Here is a 17,186-nt window from a genome sequence, read left to right as displayed (position 1 = left end):
TCGTATGCAGTCCTGATTGTGGCGCTCACCTGCACGGCGCCAAACACGCATACGACCATCATTGGCACCAAGGCAGAAGCGACTCTCATCGCTGAAGACGACACGTCTCCATTCGTCCCTCCATTCACGCCTGTCGCGACACCACTGGAGGCGGGCTGCACGATGTTGGGGCGTGAGCGGAAGACGGCCTAACGGTGTGCGGGACCGTAGCCCAGCTTCATGGAGTCGGTTGCGAATGGTCCTCGCCGATACCCCAGGAGCAACAGTGTCCCTAATTTTCTGGGAAGTGGCGGTGCGGTCCCCTACGGCACTGCGTAGGATCCTACGGTCTTGGCGTGCATCCGTGCGTCGCCGCGGTCCGGTCCCAGGTCGACGGGCACGTGCACCTTCCACCGACCACTGGCGACAACATCGATATACTCTGGAGACCTCACGCCCCACGTGTTGCGCAATTCGGCGGTACGTCCACCCGGCCTCCCGCATGCCCACTATACGCCCTCGCTCAAAGTCCGTCAACTGCACATACGGTTCACGTCCACGCTGTCGCGCCATGCTACCAGTGTTAAAGACTGCGATGGAGCTCCGTATGCCACGGCAAACTGGCTGACACTGACGGCTGCGGTGCACAAAATGCTGCGCAGCTAGCGCCATTCGACGGCCAACACCGCGGTTCCTGGTGTGTCCGCTGTGCCGTGCGTGTGATCATTGCTTGTACAGCCCTCTCGCAGTGTCCGGAGCAAGTATGGTGGGTCTGACACACCGGTGTCAATGTGTTCTTTTTTCCATTTCCAGGTGTGTATTTGCTACAAATTTTAATTTCGTCCCTCAGCCGGACTCGATCCAGAATTCGTGCTTTTCTCTGGTATTTCATTCACACACCAACTGTGCAAGTCTTCGACTCAAATTAAAGGTTTTTTATTCACTTGTCTAGATACCTTCCTAGCTTTATAGATGCTTTGTGCCGCTTTGCACTTGGAAGAGATCATACAGTTCAGAGGGTTTATGGACATGACATGTTTCTACCCTGCAGCCGTCGTTGTCTTACATGCACAAATTAGGCGAACGGTTCTTCCTTACTCACAAGGATTACGTCCGTTGTTTCCTTGGTCGACCTGTGTGTCACCTTATTTTCGGACGCAATTCAGATTTTCTAGGGTAGTCTGATATCTCACATTCTGTTCACATGGTGACACTACCTCTTCCTTTTCCTGGTTTTTTCCTCATTTCTCATAGTCTACACTCAGCTAATTTCTAACGTCTTCACTCTTCATTAAATTTCTTCTAGCAGATTCCTTCTCTCTCTCCTCAGTAATCTCATCTCTGCAGCTTGTGTTTTCTGTCATGTTCATGTTTATTTATCTAACTCCCACATCTTTACATAGTCACGATATCATCACAGTTTTGCAAAATCTTTTTATTTTAAAAATAAGGCCACTATCCTAACGTTCTTTCCTAATTTTTGAACTTCTTGGGGAAATGCTTCAGCTAGAAATGTTATTCTGTTGTTCAATAACCGTGAGTAGATCTTGTATGCAACATCCTACAGATTAATGCCTCTATATGTTTCATCTGAATAGCGAATGTAAACATTAGTAGATAGGAGTCCGAACGACTGTCACATCCTCTATGAACGTGTGCATCTTGAACAAGATGCTTTACATTTTCTGTTTGCGATTATATAGTCTGTGACTGAATTCCGCCCACTCGACCTCCTGCTGTATTTATGATAATCTTATTTCCGGAAGAAAGTACCAGTTAATTTTAATTTGTTGGGTGTTGTGATCTATCTGAGCTCTTCTGATCTATCGTTCATTCGACTTTCCTGAAGGCTCCCACCATTCTAGGATTGGCACCATTATCCTTTCATTTAAGTAGATATAGCTCATTATTTTTCTTTTTGATTTGAGTGTAACTATTCCACAACAATCTCTTCTGTTTTGCGGTACTCTGTTGCAAATCACAGTACCGTCTAAGTCTAGATCATTAGACCCTTTTAACTTTTTCTGTGTTTCAACTGTAACACCAATGATTATACACGGTGATTCAGCTACTACTACCGGTGTTGTTTTATACAACCCGCAATGTTTTTTTCTGGCCTTCAAACACAAAGTCTTAGATTTTCTTATTCTCTCACTTTATAAGTGCAAATTATTAGTCCCACAGAAAAAAATGAAAAGGACTTTTCTATAGGAAATTTTATGTAGTTAAATTTTCTACTGGGATACGTTTTTATTGGAGACCACGGTTTTCGAGTTATTCAAGAAAAACGTACAAAAATGACTTTCAAACGTATCTTCAACCATACACTCATCCCTCGCCAGTCACGATTACCAGTATGTTCTTTGGGGCACTCGCTCCTCCACTGTACAAAAATTTCTAACTGCACCTGCGGTTTCGGATATTCGACCTTCTTTGACCGCTACTGATTGGGCTATTACATCATCACCAAAGTCGCTTACTTTGTTAGCATTACTGATGTAAACGTGCCCTCGACAGTAATGAAAGAAAACCGACTTTTGTACACGCTGCGCTGAAACTAATTACGTTGACAATTCGGTGCAAACTTAATCCTTAGAAGCACAATAGTTTCGCAGTTAAAAGCCCTGACGAATACAACGATGTAATTATTTTGTGCTATTAAAATTCACAAAATTGTTTGGTAAAGCTCACACAAACGTCAGTTTTGCTATATGTAAATGGTCGACTTAGCCGGTGGTGTAAAAAGGCCAGTCAATAAAGACCAAAAGAGTCGATTGCCGAAAGTAATTCGCGCAATCACAAAATTTTGCAAGGTTGTAGGAGAGAATGCCACGAACAACACTACTAGAAATTCTGACGAGTGGGGGCTGAGTGTGCGAATGGGGATGCGTTTGAAGGTCACTTTGGTGCGATTTTCTCGAATAACTTGAAAACTACAACCTCTGGCGAAAACGTATCCCAGTTCAAAATTTAACTACACTGAATTTCATTGGAAAGGGTTTTGTTCGTTTCTAGTGTAGAACTAATTGTGGTTTTTAAAGGCCAGATAGGACATTACATGTTACATAAAACGACGTCGGTTGGGGGAACTCAGTCATCCTGTATTTGCTTCTTCATTATCTTACTGAGTTCTAATTTTTAAATTTGTTATGTCGTACATTCCATCTACCTATTACAATCTTGTTTTTTATGCCCTGCCTGGTTCGACCATCCGGTATCCGTTGGTTTTTACTATTTGAATAAAAAGATGTCCTTCCAATATGGAATACCAATTCATAGCTGGGTTAGTCATCTGGTGAGGTTGTCAGCTGGCGGGGGTGCCATCTTGAGGCCTACGAATCCACCGGTTTTTCTCTCAGGATTGTCTCCCTTAGCCGAAAAGCTCCAGTTTCAAAGTGTCAGGGTGGCATATTTCACTGCCTCCCGTACCTTCCACTGAGAGGGAGTGCATTGTCTATGGACTATGGTGTGGACATGAGATACGGATTTGATAATTCACTAGGTATAAATGGAATTTTGCGGCAACACAGGCTGCAGCGTGCAGGTCGCTCACGGTTGTGAATGCGCGATAGTAATACAGAAGTGATACCGTTTATTGACAACATACTGTTGAACATAGTTCCTAAACTGTTTAGAATCATTCTCTTAAAACAGTTACTTTAATAAGAGTAGGATAATATAACCAAAAGCCGGCCACTGTGGCCGAGCGGTTCTAGGCGCTTCAGTCTGGAACCGAGGGACCAATTCGGTCGCAGGTTCGAATCCTGCCTCTGGCATAAATGTGTGTGATGTCCTTAAGTTAGTTAGGTTTAAGTAGTTCTATGTTCTAGGGGCTGATGACCTCAGATGTTAAGTCCCATAGTGCTCCGAGCCATTTGAACCATATAACCAAAAACTTGCTGGTTCGAGGTCAATAATGTAATACCCAAAATAAAAACACCATTTTTTTTTCAGTAAGAGGAAGAAATAACGTTGTCAGTACTTCACTAACAATAGAACTAAATCACTCAGCACAAGTCACAATTCATAAAGAGATTTGACTCAATAATACTCGAAACCATCAGTCACTGTCGAGTTGACAAGACAGCGCTAAAGGCATAAAATAATGCTACTTCCTTATGGAAATGCCGTGTGGCTAGGGCCTCCCGTCGGGTAGACCGTTCGCCTGGTGCAAGTCTTTCGAGTTGACCCCATTTCGGTGACTTACGTCTCCATGGGGATAAAATGCTGATGATAAGGACAACACAACACCCATTCCCTGAGCGGAGAAAATCTCCGACTCCGCCGGGAATCGAATCCGGGCCGTTAGATATGACATTCCGTCGCGCTGACCACTCAGCTGCTAGGGGCGAGCCATTTCCTTATAACTTAAGGAAATGGAAACAAAAACAACGTAATCAATCAAGTATACCATACTGCTAGCTTATGCCAAAATTTTCTTAAGTAAGTCAGCACTGCTGTTCTGGCCACAGATGAGCCAATCGGGAACAACAGACCGCCGTGTCATCCTATGCCGATGGAGTCATTTGTAAGTGATATGCGGCGGTGGAAGTCAGCACAACAATCTCCCTACCGTTGTCGGTTTTGCAGACCTGGTGTCGCTACTGCCTGTTGAGGTAGCTCCTCAGCTGGCATCACGAGGCTGAGTGCACCAATTCCAGTCTTCCCAACCAAGGAAAAATGGTGGTACCAGTAACCGAACACGTCTCTCCCGCACGGCAGTCAGCCTCGCTGACCACTCAGGCACAGAGAAGGACAAGCCAAAATATTACTAGCTAAACATTTTCCTTGCGTCACTCATGTCATCCGAAAATGTGAATAACATCAGATCGTAGGAGTATGTAACATACCGAATCCTCAATCCTGATAACTGGGGGAGACCGGGACATGTTTACGCACGTTGCACGTTTACGCAGAGGACTTTCCTCGGGAGTCATTCTTGTTACAGCGATACGGACAATGGGATACTATTACCGGCGCCTACTGGGACCTCTCACAAACTTAACGGGACCAGCTGAGTGAGCGTCTTAGCGCCAACCAAATATTTAGTTTCTGTGCTAGGTGACTACATTTTGTAAATCAAATATCAAAGTTCCGAGGAAGCATAGCATCTACAATTGAGAACAGATAAACGGATGTTCGTTTATAAAAGATTACTCTACTTTACAGAGCACATTTTATAACCTGAAAGCCTGACAGATACCACGGTAATTTCGAAAGTAATTCAAACGTGATGATGGGGCATGTTTGCGGAATTGTCTTAAGCAGTCAATGAAACATTAAGACAACAACAGTTGCAAAATGAATCTAAAAAATGAAGACAAAGAGAATAAATGGTAGAAACTGCTCAAAGCTATTTCAACCTAATAAACCTCGAACAGAAATAATTTATTCAATGGGAGCAAGGATTGATAAATGATAGAAATTTCCAAAAACTAGAAGATGGAAGAAATGGACAGGTCTACTTGTGAAGTCATCATTAGCGTTCTGCCCAAAGGCAGGTTTTCACATGGGAACTCTCCATGCTCTTCCGTGTTCTACTATCCTCTTCAGGCCCGCGCAATTCGCGCTCCCCTTCACGCTATTTATCATCTTGTATCTCCTCATTTCACTCCATCTCGTTTCACTGACAAGTCCTTCCAAAGCGTCTGTTAGCAACGAATGTCCTTCAGTTCTTCTTCTCTTAAAACCTGCAGCAGTCTGATGAAGAAGACGAATATTGTCTTTGTGTTTGCTGCTTGAAACCAATCAAAAACATGAGTTCACTGCGAGGGATGTAAAAGATAGGCTCTGGAATGTGCCATGGGAAACATCTTATTTTTTTTATTTTTGTAAGTGGGTACATTGTAACTTGTACGAGGGTTGGAACTTTAATGGTGGCAACTATTTATTTACAGCTCGTACAAAATAGATACGGGTTTCAAAGTTTTACTGACCTTCAAAGTAGTCACGAGCATTGTGTATAACCCGTTGCCGGCGATATGGAAATCGTAGGATGTAACCTCCCCACAGAAATATTTAAATTATAATATGAACCAAGTGTAACCTCCCCACAGAAATAATAATTAAATGAATTTTAAATATTGTATCCTCTGAACAAAATTGGTTCCAATTTATAATCTCCGTGCAGAAATGCATTCACATTTGATGTACCCACAAAATTCTTTTCCTAAACCCCGAAATAATAAAAAATTTCAGTAACCTGGTAAATTTTAGGACAACAGCAGCGCTGCGCCTCGGCCCTGTATTCTGAATAAAGAAAGCAAAAATTCTTACCTCAATAAAAACTGCGAATATATCTGCTCTTACCTAAAAAATTTTTCGGCACAGCTCCGTGCAATGCTGGCCTATGCTTTGTGATTCGTGAAAGGAATAATTATTCATTGGATAAAATCTTTAAATTGAAATGATTGCCTGTTTTTAAAAAAAATTACTTTATATTATAAAAATTATTATTGGGGCATTTTTTGAAAGAAATTGGATGACAGTTAACATACATTACTAGATATGCGCAAGGCTGCTTCTTTACCTTCTACAATAATACTCATCCTCCAGAGTCGCGACCAGAGCAGACTGCCGACACGCGCAGACACGCGCAGACTACCGCACACTACTGCCGACTCACGCAGACTACTGCAGACTACTACAAGCAACAACTAACTACATACTGCTCTCTGGTCTTGCTTGTTGCTTGTTGCAGGCAGCTCATACATCGCGTACCTCTTACAAGGATACTCTTGGTAGTGCCACTTGTGTTGACAGTTAGAGCGACACGGTCTGTTGCGCGACGAATTTGTCGCAGTTCTGAAGCGATTGCCATGGAGTGTTTCCTTCAGTTTAGAAATCGAGTTGAACTCAACGAGGGCGTAAGTCAGGGGAGTGCAGTAAGTGCAATAGCACCACTGCTTACTATACCCTCGTTAATTTAATGGCTTTTCCAGTCTGGTTTGAGACTATCAGACAACAGACAAATAGTAATAGATAATGACAATAGTACGCGATCAGGGTATAGATTTCTAACGGTGCGTAATAAAAAATTTGAGCACTTGACAATGGATTTTTGAGTAATGTCCGTTCATTGTAAGTTTGACTGTGAGTGACTCTTCTAGAAATACTTATTTATCTGACTTCATAGATTGAATAATCTCAAAGCGTTAGCTCGTGCTGAGCCATTCATAATACTTGTAACACGGAACCTTTAGCCAAGCCAAGACGCGGTTTAATTGGAACAATAGCTGGCAACATAAATGGAATACAAGATTAAATAAAATCACTGTATTCACAAAATATTACACTAAATTAAATTGCATAGACATATTAATTTCGTTGCTGTGTGCAACTGTGAGTACCACCTAGTGAGATTGCATCTAAGTAAAATAGTGTGCCAAATAATTATCTGTGGTGATGGCAGATATGAGTCTGATTTGGACCGCTATGAGTACAAAAAATGTGCCGTCTTCTCGGTAAGACAATTGAACTGCGTAACTATTCTAATGTTTCAGCGGTTTCACGGCACAATCAATACAACCGCCTGTGCTAATCAATATCTTAAGTAATTCTTTATTTATATTGTCAAATTACATCTAGATTTTTGCAGTACAGTATATCAACATCCATCCTGCAAATGTGACTTTAAATTGCCCCTGGTTTGCGAGGTGAAAGGACGCACCTGCAAGCGAGCAATTCACCCTAAAACTCATTCAGAAATATATTTATATACATATTCAAATACAATTCATGGTCTACAACATTTGAATGAGGCGCGTGCGCCCAGAACATTCCAATGTTGGTATTGCGTTTGCTGCGCATGCGCAGTCGCGTGCATTTCAGTGTCACGGTAGCCTTTACACTTTTAGTTGAATTCCCGACATGGTGAGCACAGATTATATATAGTTCGTATGTTCATCACTATGACAGGACATTCCATGAAGTTTTTACAAAAAATATAAACTAACATTAAAACTGGTACAATAATCTGAAAACCACTACATATGTTAAAGCAAAATACACTTCATTATTGGGCATTGTATCTGATGGACAGTATTGCATTTAAAATGTCTCTGTTTCACATCAGCTGTCTTCGCATGACGTGTGGTCGTTTGCAGTTCATGTTCACAATACGTACAATAACAACGCAAAGGTAAGCTTTGTTTCGGTAGTTTGCATAGCAACGACACTGTTCACAGATTTGATAACCGATGTGTGGGCATGTTCACCCGTTGCACTGTTTATTTTCACTGATAGCACTGTTTTTCCTGGCTCGAGCGTAGCGTGATTGAAGGCCAGTGGATTTCCATGCCACAACATAAGTACCGTGAAGGCGTGGCTGCAAGGCTTCAGACTCCAAAATGATGGCATCGATCCTCGATTTGTCCAGGTGAGAGTGGCCGTCGTATTCCGAGAACATTACATTCCGTGAAGTCCCATCCAAAATTCCTCCCATAGTGCTCAGAGCCATTTGAACTATTGAGTGATTTTGGAATTCCTGCTCGCCGCTGCCTATGGAGGTGCCTTTGTGTTGTTTTTGGTGCTGACAGGGTTCGCGTGTGAGACTTCAGTTGTGGAGTGACTTCTACAACTGTCGTCCTCTTATTTTTCGTCATAAATCTATGCAACGACCATCTATAAAAACAGACCTTCATCCACGTTGTGACTTAATTGACAATGTTTTCCCACTTTCCCTGTAAGTGGTATAAATCTTTGATACAGTGCCTCTCCCGGCAGCTGTGGCCGATCGGTTCTAGGAGCTTCAGTCCGGAACCGCGCTGCTGCGGTTCGAATCCTGCTTCAAGCATGGATGTGTGTGATGTCCTTAGGTTAGTTAGGCTTAAGTAGTTCTAAGTCTCTGGAACTGATGACCTCAGATGTTAAGTCCCATAGTGCTCAGAACCATTTGAACCATACAGTGCCTCTTGAAACACCACTTCATCTACCTAGGCCACGGAAGCACCCACCATACTAACACAAAATATTTGCCTGTCTTCGAATTCCCCCAGCTCCATCATAATGCGCTCACCGCTACATAGGACACGTTCTAACCCTGACCGACACTTGTACTGTATTGAGGACATTGCACAGCGTCTTTAGCTTGCATGCTTGGATAGAAGCCGTGTTTATGTTTAAGCATACATTTCACACAGCGGGTCCATATTTTTGTCCAGCTGCCGTAGTTCTGCGCCTACATCTGGCGTAGCTGGTTCACACACATTTCTTCAGATAATTGCAGAGTTTGCAAGCTAATTCCATCAAATGGTCCATAGTTTCTTGTAGAATCTGTACGCAAATGGCTGCAGTTTAGACGCTTGTCTAGAGAATGCGGGATTCTGTAACCAACATACTTCGAATTTTTAAACGTTTGCTCGTGAAGATAGTTGCACTGTCATATCAAGTAGTTTAACAGTTTGTAGGAAGTTCTCTGCAGAGATTGTATGATCATCTAATACCACTGATGAAATCTGAGCACGAGTGCTAAATATGGCAGCAATTTGTGCTGATGTATTGCATACATGAAGTCACTCATCCAGTGATAATAAGACTTTCGTATCACTATATCAAGGATTTTCGAGAGCCACCACTGGGTAGAAATAAGGATCTGATATCATGTCCACACTAACGCAATTTACTGTCACATTTTAACAGTATGTTGAATTAAACAGGATTATTTTCACATTATGTGGTCGTGATGGCTTTGCCTCATCTGCAGGAAAAGAAAATATCAATAGTGAGTCACACATAATTACATACAATTACATTCTACCACCATCATCACCATTGTCATTAGTACTTAAATGAAGGCTGCACTGAGAAAAGAAGCTGCTTTGCTGCAGCACGTTTTGACATGTTCACTCTTTGACAGTTCTGATGCAACTTAGAGGAAGCATTTTTAGATGTTGTTAACATATAACACGCACACGAATGTATGGAACCTGAAGATAAATAATATGTAGCTATACCACCCCTGCTTTGGATATAAAAGAAACATACAACGGGCTCTACAACCAATTCATCTCTATCACTCATACCATCACCATAGATACTGTGGAAAAAATGAATAAGGTTATGATTCTCTACACCAAATGCAGTAATTAGTGATACTATAAGTTGTTAATTTAAGTAATGGTAACGAGTGTTCTGAACACTGAAGCAGCTTTCAGCACTTTGAACTCATCCATTAAGTCGTTGTTAATGTGGTGTCACCGCCAGACACCACACTTGCTAGGTGGTAGCTTAAATCGGCCGCGGTCCGTTTAGTACATGTCGGACCCGCGTGTCGCCACTGTGTAATCGCAGACCTAGCGCCACCACCAAGGCAGGTCTCGTGATACGAGAGAGCACTCGCCCCAGTTGTACGAGAACCTAGCTACCGACCAGATGTACGAAGCCTCTCTCTCATTAGCCGAGAGACAGAATAGCCATCAGCTAAGTTAATGGCTACGAACTAGCAAGGCGCCATTAGCCATACAGTGATTGTACTTAAAGTCTCCTGTGTATCGTCAAGATCGATGTACCACAATGTTTGAGTAAAGTTAAGTATTAAACCTGCTCCGTACTTTTCTTCCTAACATTAATTACGTATCCTGTTCCAGTACTTCACGCCGTCTGCGTTAGTCTAGCTTGCCTTTTCAGCCATCTCAACTTCACGGTGTCGGCCCAGATACCGACACAACAGTTAATAGAGCGTGAAGAGTGCAAGACATTTTCTTTTTTTCCCAACAAATTTTCTAAACCTAGTCGTCCCAAATATTCTGGAACAAATTATTCCTGAATACGTCATGATGCTGTAACTGTAAACTGTTGATTCGCTTGATTCGTTTAGAGAGAGTGTGTGGTAAGGCTTATTCAAGTGGCTTAGACTAAAACTCTGTAAACATTTATTCTTGAAATTTATAAAACTTACAGGAAAGTGCCATAATTTGAATTTAATTGACTATTATTTGTTTTCTAGACAACTGATGCTCTTTTTATGTAATATTTCGCACAAAATTCACAAGTTTCTGTGAGTGTTACAGATTAATGGTCGTATTTCTAAGTATGATTTCTGTTATAAGAATTTTACTTTTGATGAAGAACGTCAACTTTATGGAGTGCCCCCTATGAAATTGCACTGTGAGGGCTATAAAATGGAACAAATACTATTTTTTTGATGTTATGCGTTTCTTTATTTCTTAAAACATCCTTACAAATAATGTGCAGTAATTATAGCTTAGACAGTTTGGGGCAGGAAAGTAATGAAACTACCCTATCTTATATACACGAACCCATGAAATTATCTTACTGACTGAGCTATAATAACTGCATACCTTTATAAACTACAAAGTCACATTACAAGTAAAAAAGACAATATTTTACACAGGAAATAGAAATATTTTGTATGTTTTGATATAATTATTTATATGCACTCATCATCTACTGCAAAGTTTTGTGAATAATTTTTTTCATCCATGTGCAAATTCTGCTTGTAAGGATGTAATACCTATGGAGAGCTTTAACAGAGTTTGGTACAGTTTGAATACACATATTTAAAAATTTAACTAAATCCTGCTTATCCTGTCTTTCACTATCCATAATGCCTAGTTTAGACCACACACATTCATAATGCTTTAACGATGTAAATAATTGCACAGTGAAGTGTCTACAGACGTTAACTTCTGTGTTAAAGTTCTGTACATCTTGATGCTGGACACATTCTTGCTAATGCTGTAAATAGTTGAAGGAGGCTGCGACAGGTCGTACTTTGTAGTCATCATACCTTTGACATATTTAATCTTGCTTTGTAGGTGATCCCACTCCATCTCAGTAAACTGCACTTAAGCATCATGGTGAATGTTTTCAATTCCTATTAGTACTTCACAATCACTATCTAGTGCTACACCTATATTTACATATTTTGATATACTGGCAGTCATTCGATAAGTAATGGCGAAGAGCAGTACACTGAATACACTTAGCTTTCGCTCAATGAGTGTAGTCCAGATAAGGGAACCTCAGTGTCTGGATACAGATGTGTGTGCTGCTCTGACTTGTGGGGTAAGGCAAATAAAAATGTTCCACACAAGTGGATAACATTTGTGACAGTATTAATAAAGGAGACAAGACATTCAGTTACTTCCAACAAGATGGAGCAACTGCCGATACAGCCACCAAACCTTGCAGCATATTTACATAATCATCATACTGACAGAGTTGTCAGCAAAGGTCAGTCTGGTTGCGACCCTAGCTGGTCACCCATGGCACCTGATCTGTCAGTGGCGATAACGTTATGTGGGGAACCCTCAAGTTTAAGGTGTATTCCAACAAGCTTCATAGTTTTCAAGAACTGCAGCAGAATATTTTGGGCGAGACTGCAGGAATTCCAGTAGTTCAGCTTTGACCAGCCTTCAGCAACTTTCTAACCAAGGCCCAAAATTGCCAAGAGATGTGGTTACTCACTTTCACCGTCAGCTATAGCTTTCATCTGCTGTTTTTATATGTAGCCTGGAACTCTGTTCTCCAGGCCACTTTTATTTGCTCCACCCACTATAAGATGTGTTGATTTCTGATCCACTGCATCAGGTACCACTGTGTTGTGGGAGAAATAATAGTAAATGACTGTGTGTGTGTGTGTGTGTGTGTGTGTGTGTGTGTGTGTGTGTGTGTGTGTGTTTGTGTGTGTGTGTGTGTGTGCATTTTGTTTACTTTGTCTTATTTTTGTCTGGAGGTGGTAGATGCCTGCCAGTGCTTCATGATGATCAGGATGATCGACCTTCCCTCGTATGCCCAGATGCCAGTGGAGTGAAGGGGTTATGGTATGTGACTGCAGCATCTCAGAAACTATTTTTTTAGTGATGGGAGGTGATATGGAAATATCTCTGATAGACATATTGGGTACTAATTTATGTTAATTAAGGTAAGTGTGGTACGAACATAGAGGTTCCGTCTTGGTACTGGCAACTATAATAAAATGAGAAATAAATTAAATGCTAAATAAACACCAACATCAACCCTCCAACCATTTGGATAACTTCACAAGATCATAAATTTGATCGTAAATGAAGGCAGGATAACAGCCCAACCGGCCAACTAGGTGAGAGGGAGGGGGCGGGGGGGGGGGGGGGGGGAGAGGCGTGTGGAGCAGGAAGGGAAAGCGGCGGCAGGCGAGAGGTGGGAGGGGAGACGGGTGCGATTGGCTTACATAAAAGTGATAAATCACCGGTCTCGTGCCTCCACAGCGACCCTACTCATGCCTACGATCGGCTCATGTTGTACCATCCACTCTACATCTACATCTACATCCAAACTCCGCAAGCTACTAGACGGTGTGTGGCGGAGGGTACCTTGAGTACCATTATCGGTTCTCCCTTCTATTCCAGTCTCGTATTGTTCGTGGAAAGAAGGATTGTCGGTATGCCTCTGTGTGGGCTCTAGTCTCTCTGATTTTATCCTCATGGTCTCTTCGCGACATATACGTAGGAGGGAGCAATATACTGCTTGACTCTTCGGTGAAGGTATGTTCTCGAAACTTCAACAAAAGCCCGTACCGCGCTACTGAGCGTCTCTCCTGCAGAGTCTTCCACTAGAGGTTATCTATCATCTGCGTAACGCTTTCGCGATTATTAAATGATCCTGTAACGAAGCGCGCTGCTCTCCGTTGAATCTTATCTATCTCTTCTATCAACCCTATCTGGTACGGATCCCACACTGCTGATCATATTCAAGCAGTGGGCGAACAAGCGTACTGTAACCTTCTTCATTTGTTTTCGGATTGCATTTCCTTAGGATTCTTCCAATGAATCTGTCTGGCATCTGCTTTACCGACGATCAACTTTATATGATCATTCCATTTTAAATCACTCCTAATGCGTACTCCCAGATAATTTATGGAATTAACTGCTTCCTGTTGCTGACCTGCTATATTGTAGCTAAATGATATAAGATCTTTCTTTCTATGTATTCGCAGCACATTACACTTGTCTACATTGAGATTCAATTGACATTCCCTGCACCATGCGCCAATTCGCTGCAGATCCTCCTGCATTTCAGTACAATTTTCCATTGTTACAGCCTTTCGATATACCACAGCATCATCCTCAAAAAGCCTCAGTGAACTTCCGATGTCATCCACAAGGTCATTTATGTATATTGTGAATAGCAACGGTCCAATGACACTCCCCTGCGGCACACCTGAAATCACTGATACTTCGGAAGACTTCTCTCCATTGAGAATGACATGCTGCGTTCTGTTATCTAGAAACTCTGCAATCCAATCACACAATTGGTCTGATCGTCATTATGCTCTTACTTTGTTCATTAAACGACTGTGAGGAACTGTGTCGAACGCCTTGCTGATGTCAAGAAACACGGCATCTACCTGGGAACCCGTGTCTATGGCCCTCTGAGTCTCGTGAACGAATAGCGCGAGCTGGGTTTCACACGATCGTCTTTTTCGAAACCCATGCTGATTCCTACAGAGTTGATTTCTAGTCTCCAGAAAAGTAATTATGCTCCAACATAATACGTGTTCCAAAATTCTACAACTGATCGACGTTAGAGATATAGGTCTGTAGTTCTGCACATCTATTCGACGTCCCTTCTTGAAAACGGGGATGACCTGTGCCCTTTTCCGATCCTTTGGAATGCTACGTTCTTCTAGAGACCTACGGTACACCGCTGCAAGAAGGGGGGCACGTTTCATCGCGTACTCTGTGTAAAATCGAACTGGTATCCAATCAAGTCCAGCGGCATTTCCTCTTTTGAGCGATTTTCATTGTTTCTCTATCCCTCTGTCATCCATTTCGATATCTACCATTTTGTCATCTGTGCGACACTCTAGAGTAGGCACTACAGTGCAGTCTTCCTCTCTGAAACAGCTTTGGAAAAAGACATTTAGTATTTCGGCCATTAGTCTGTCGTCCTCTGTTTCAGTACCATTTTGGTCACAGAGTGTCTGGACATTTTTTTTTGATCCACCTACCGCTTTGACACAAGACCAAAATTTCTTAGGATTTTCTGCCAAGTCAGTACATAGCACTTTACTTTCAAATTCACTGAACGCCTCTCGCATAGCCCTCCTCACACTACATTTTGCTTCGCGTAATTTTTGTTTGTCTGCAAGGCTTTGGCTATGTTTATGTTTGCTGTGAAGTTCCCTTTGCTTCCGCAGCAGTTTTCTAACTCGGTTGTTGTACCACGGTGGCTCTATTCCATCTCTTACGGTCTTTCTTGGCACATACTCATCTAACGCATATTGTACGATGGTTTTGAACTTTGTCCACTGATCCTTAACACTATCTGTACTTGAGACAAAACATTTGCGTTGAGCCGTCAGGTACTCTGTAATCTCCCTTTTGTCACCTTTACTAAAAAGAAAAATCTTCCTACCTTTTTTAATATTTCTATTTACGGGTGAAATCATCGATGCAGGAACCGCTTTATGATCGCTGATTCCCTGTTCTGCGTTAACTGTTTCAAATAGTTCGGGTCTGTTTGTCACCTGAAGGTCTAATACGTTATCGCCACGAGTCGGTTGTCTGTTTAACTGCTCAAGGTAGTATTCAAATAAAGCATTTAAAAAAATTTCGCTGGATTCTTTGTCCCTGCCACCCGTTGTGAAGGTTTGAGTCTCCCAGTCTATATCCGGCAAATTAAAATCTCCACCCAGAACCATAACATGGTGGGGAAATCTACTCGAAATATTTTCCAAATTGTCCTTCAGGTACTAAGCCATAACAGCTGCTGAGCCAGGGGGCCTATAGAGACATCCAATTACCATGTCTGAGCCTGCTTTAACCGTGACCTTCACCCAAATTATTTCACATTTCGGATCTCCGTCAATTTTCTTCGATACTATTGCACTTCTTATCGCTATAAACACGCCTCCCCCTTCACCGTCCAGCCCGTCTCTGCGGTATACATTCCAATCTGAGTTTAGAATTTCATTACTGTTTACATCTGGTTTCAGCCAACTTTCTGTCCCTAGTACTATGTGGGCATTGTGACCGTTTATTAATGAGAGCAGTTCTGGGACCTTTCTATAGACGCTCCTGCAGTTTATTATTACCACATTAATATTGTTATTACCTGTTGCATTTTGCCTACTCCTACCTTGGCGCGTCTCAGAAGGCGTCTTGTCGGGCCTAGGGAGGGAATTGTCTAACCTAAAAAACCCACACGTGCACTCCACACGTACTCCGCTACCGTTGTAGCCGCTTCGTGCATGTAGTGCACGCCTGACCTATTCAGGGGGACCCTACATTTCTCCACCCGAAAGCGGAGGTCGAGAAATTTGCACACCAGATCTCCGCAGAATCGTCTGAGCCTCTGGTTTAAGCCTTCCACTCGGCTCCAAACCAGGGGACCGCGATCGGTTCTGGGAAAGATACTACAAATAGTTATCTCAGATTCCACCCCGCGAGCGACGCTTTCCGCCTTCACCAACTCCGCCAACCCCCTGTATGAACTGAGGATGACCTCTGAAGGCAGACGGCAGGAGTCATTGGTGCCGACATGAGCAACAATTTGCAGTCGGGTGCACCCAGTGCTCTCTATCGCAGCCGGCAGGGCCTCCTCCACATCTCGGATGAGACCCCCCCGGCAAGCAGACAGAGTGAACACTGGCCTTCTTCCCCGACCTTTCCGCTATTTCCCTAATGGGCTCCATCACCCGCCTAACGTTGGGGCTCCAAATCATCAATAAACCCCTCCCCCCTTGTGCCTGCCCGGACCTTGCTGAAGGAGCGGCCACATGTCCACTCACAGGCAGAGCGGGCGATGCTACACGGCCAGCCTCCACATTGACCCTCCGCCTCGTGCGCCGCGAACGCCGCTGAACCCACCACTCCCCCTGGGGAGAGGGTGGCCCAACCGCGCCCCGTACCCGCGAAGATGTCTCGACAGCAGGGACAGTGGGTGAAACATGTAACACCTGGGGTGTACCATGCAATGCACCAGATTCCCCACTGCCGCTACATTCGGAGGCAGCAGCCTGAAGACGGCTGACCGCGGCCATCAACACATTCAGCTGTTCACGAACAGTGGCCAGCGCCTCCTGCGTCCGTACACAGCAGTCACACATCCTATCCATCCTAAGAAATCAATTTACTGTTGAGAGTTTATCAACTTTTAACTAGACTGCTAATTCACTAAATGCGGCTGATAGTTGACTAAACTGGGGTTACTAGACACTTCTTGTAGAAAACAATGAGAATAGCACTACCTTCTCTGGACTGTAT

Source organism: Schistocerca americana, chromosome 3 (assembly GCF_021461395.2).
Source record: "Schistocerca americana isolate TAMUIC-IGC-003095 chromosome 3, iqSchAmer2.1, whole genome shotgun sequence".
In the NCBI taxonomy this organism is placed as follows: Eukaryota; Metazoa; Arthropoda; class Insecta; order Orthoptera; family Acrididae; genus Schistocerca; species Schistocerca americana.
Note: the sequence above shows the minus strand (reverse complement) of the source record.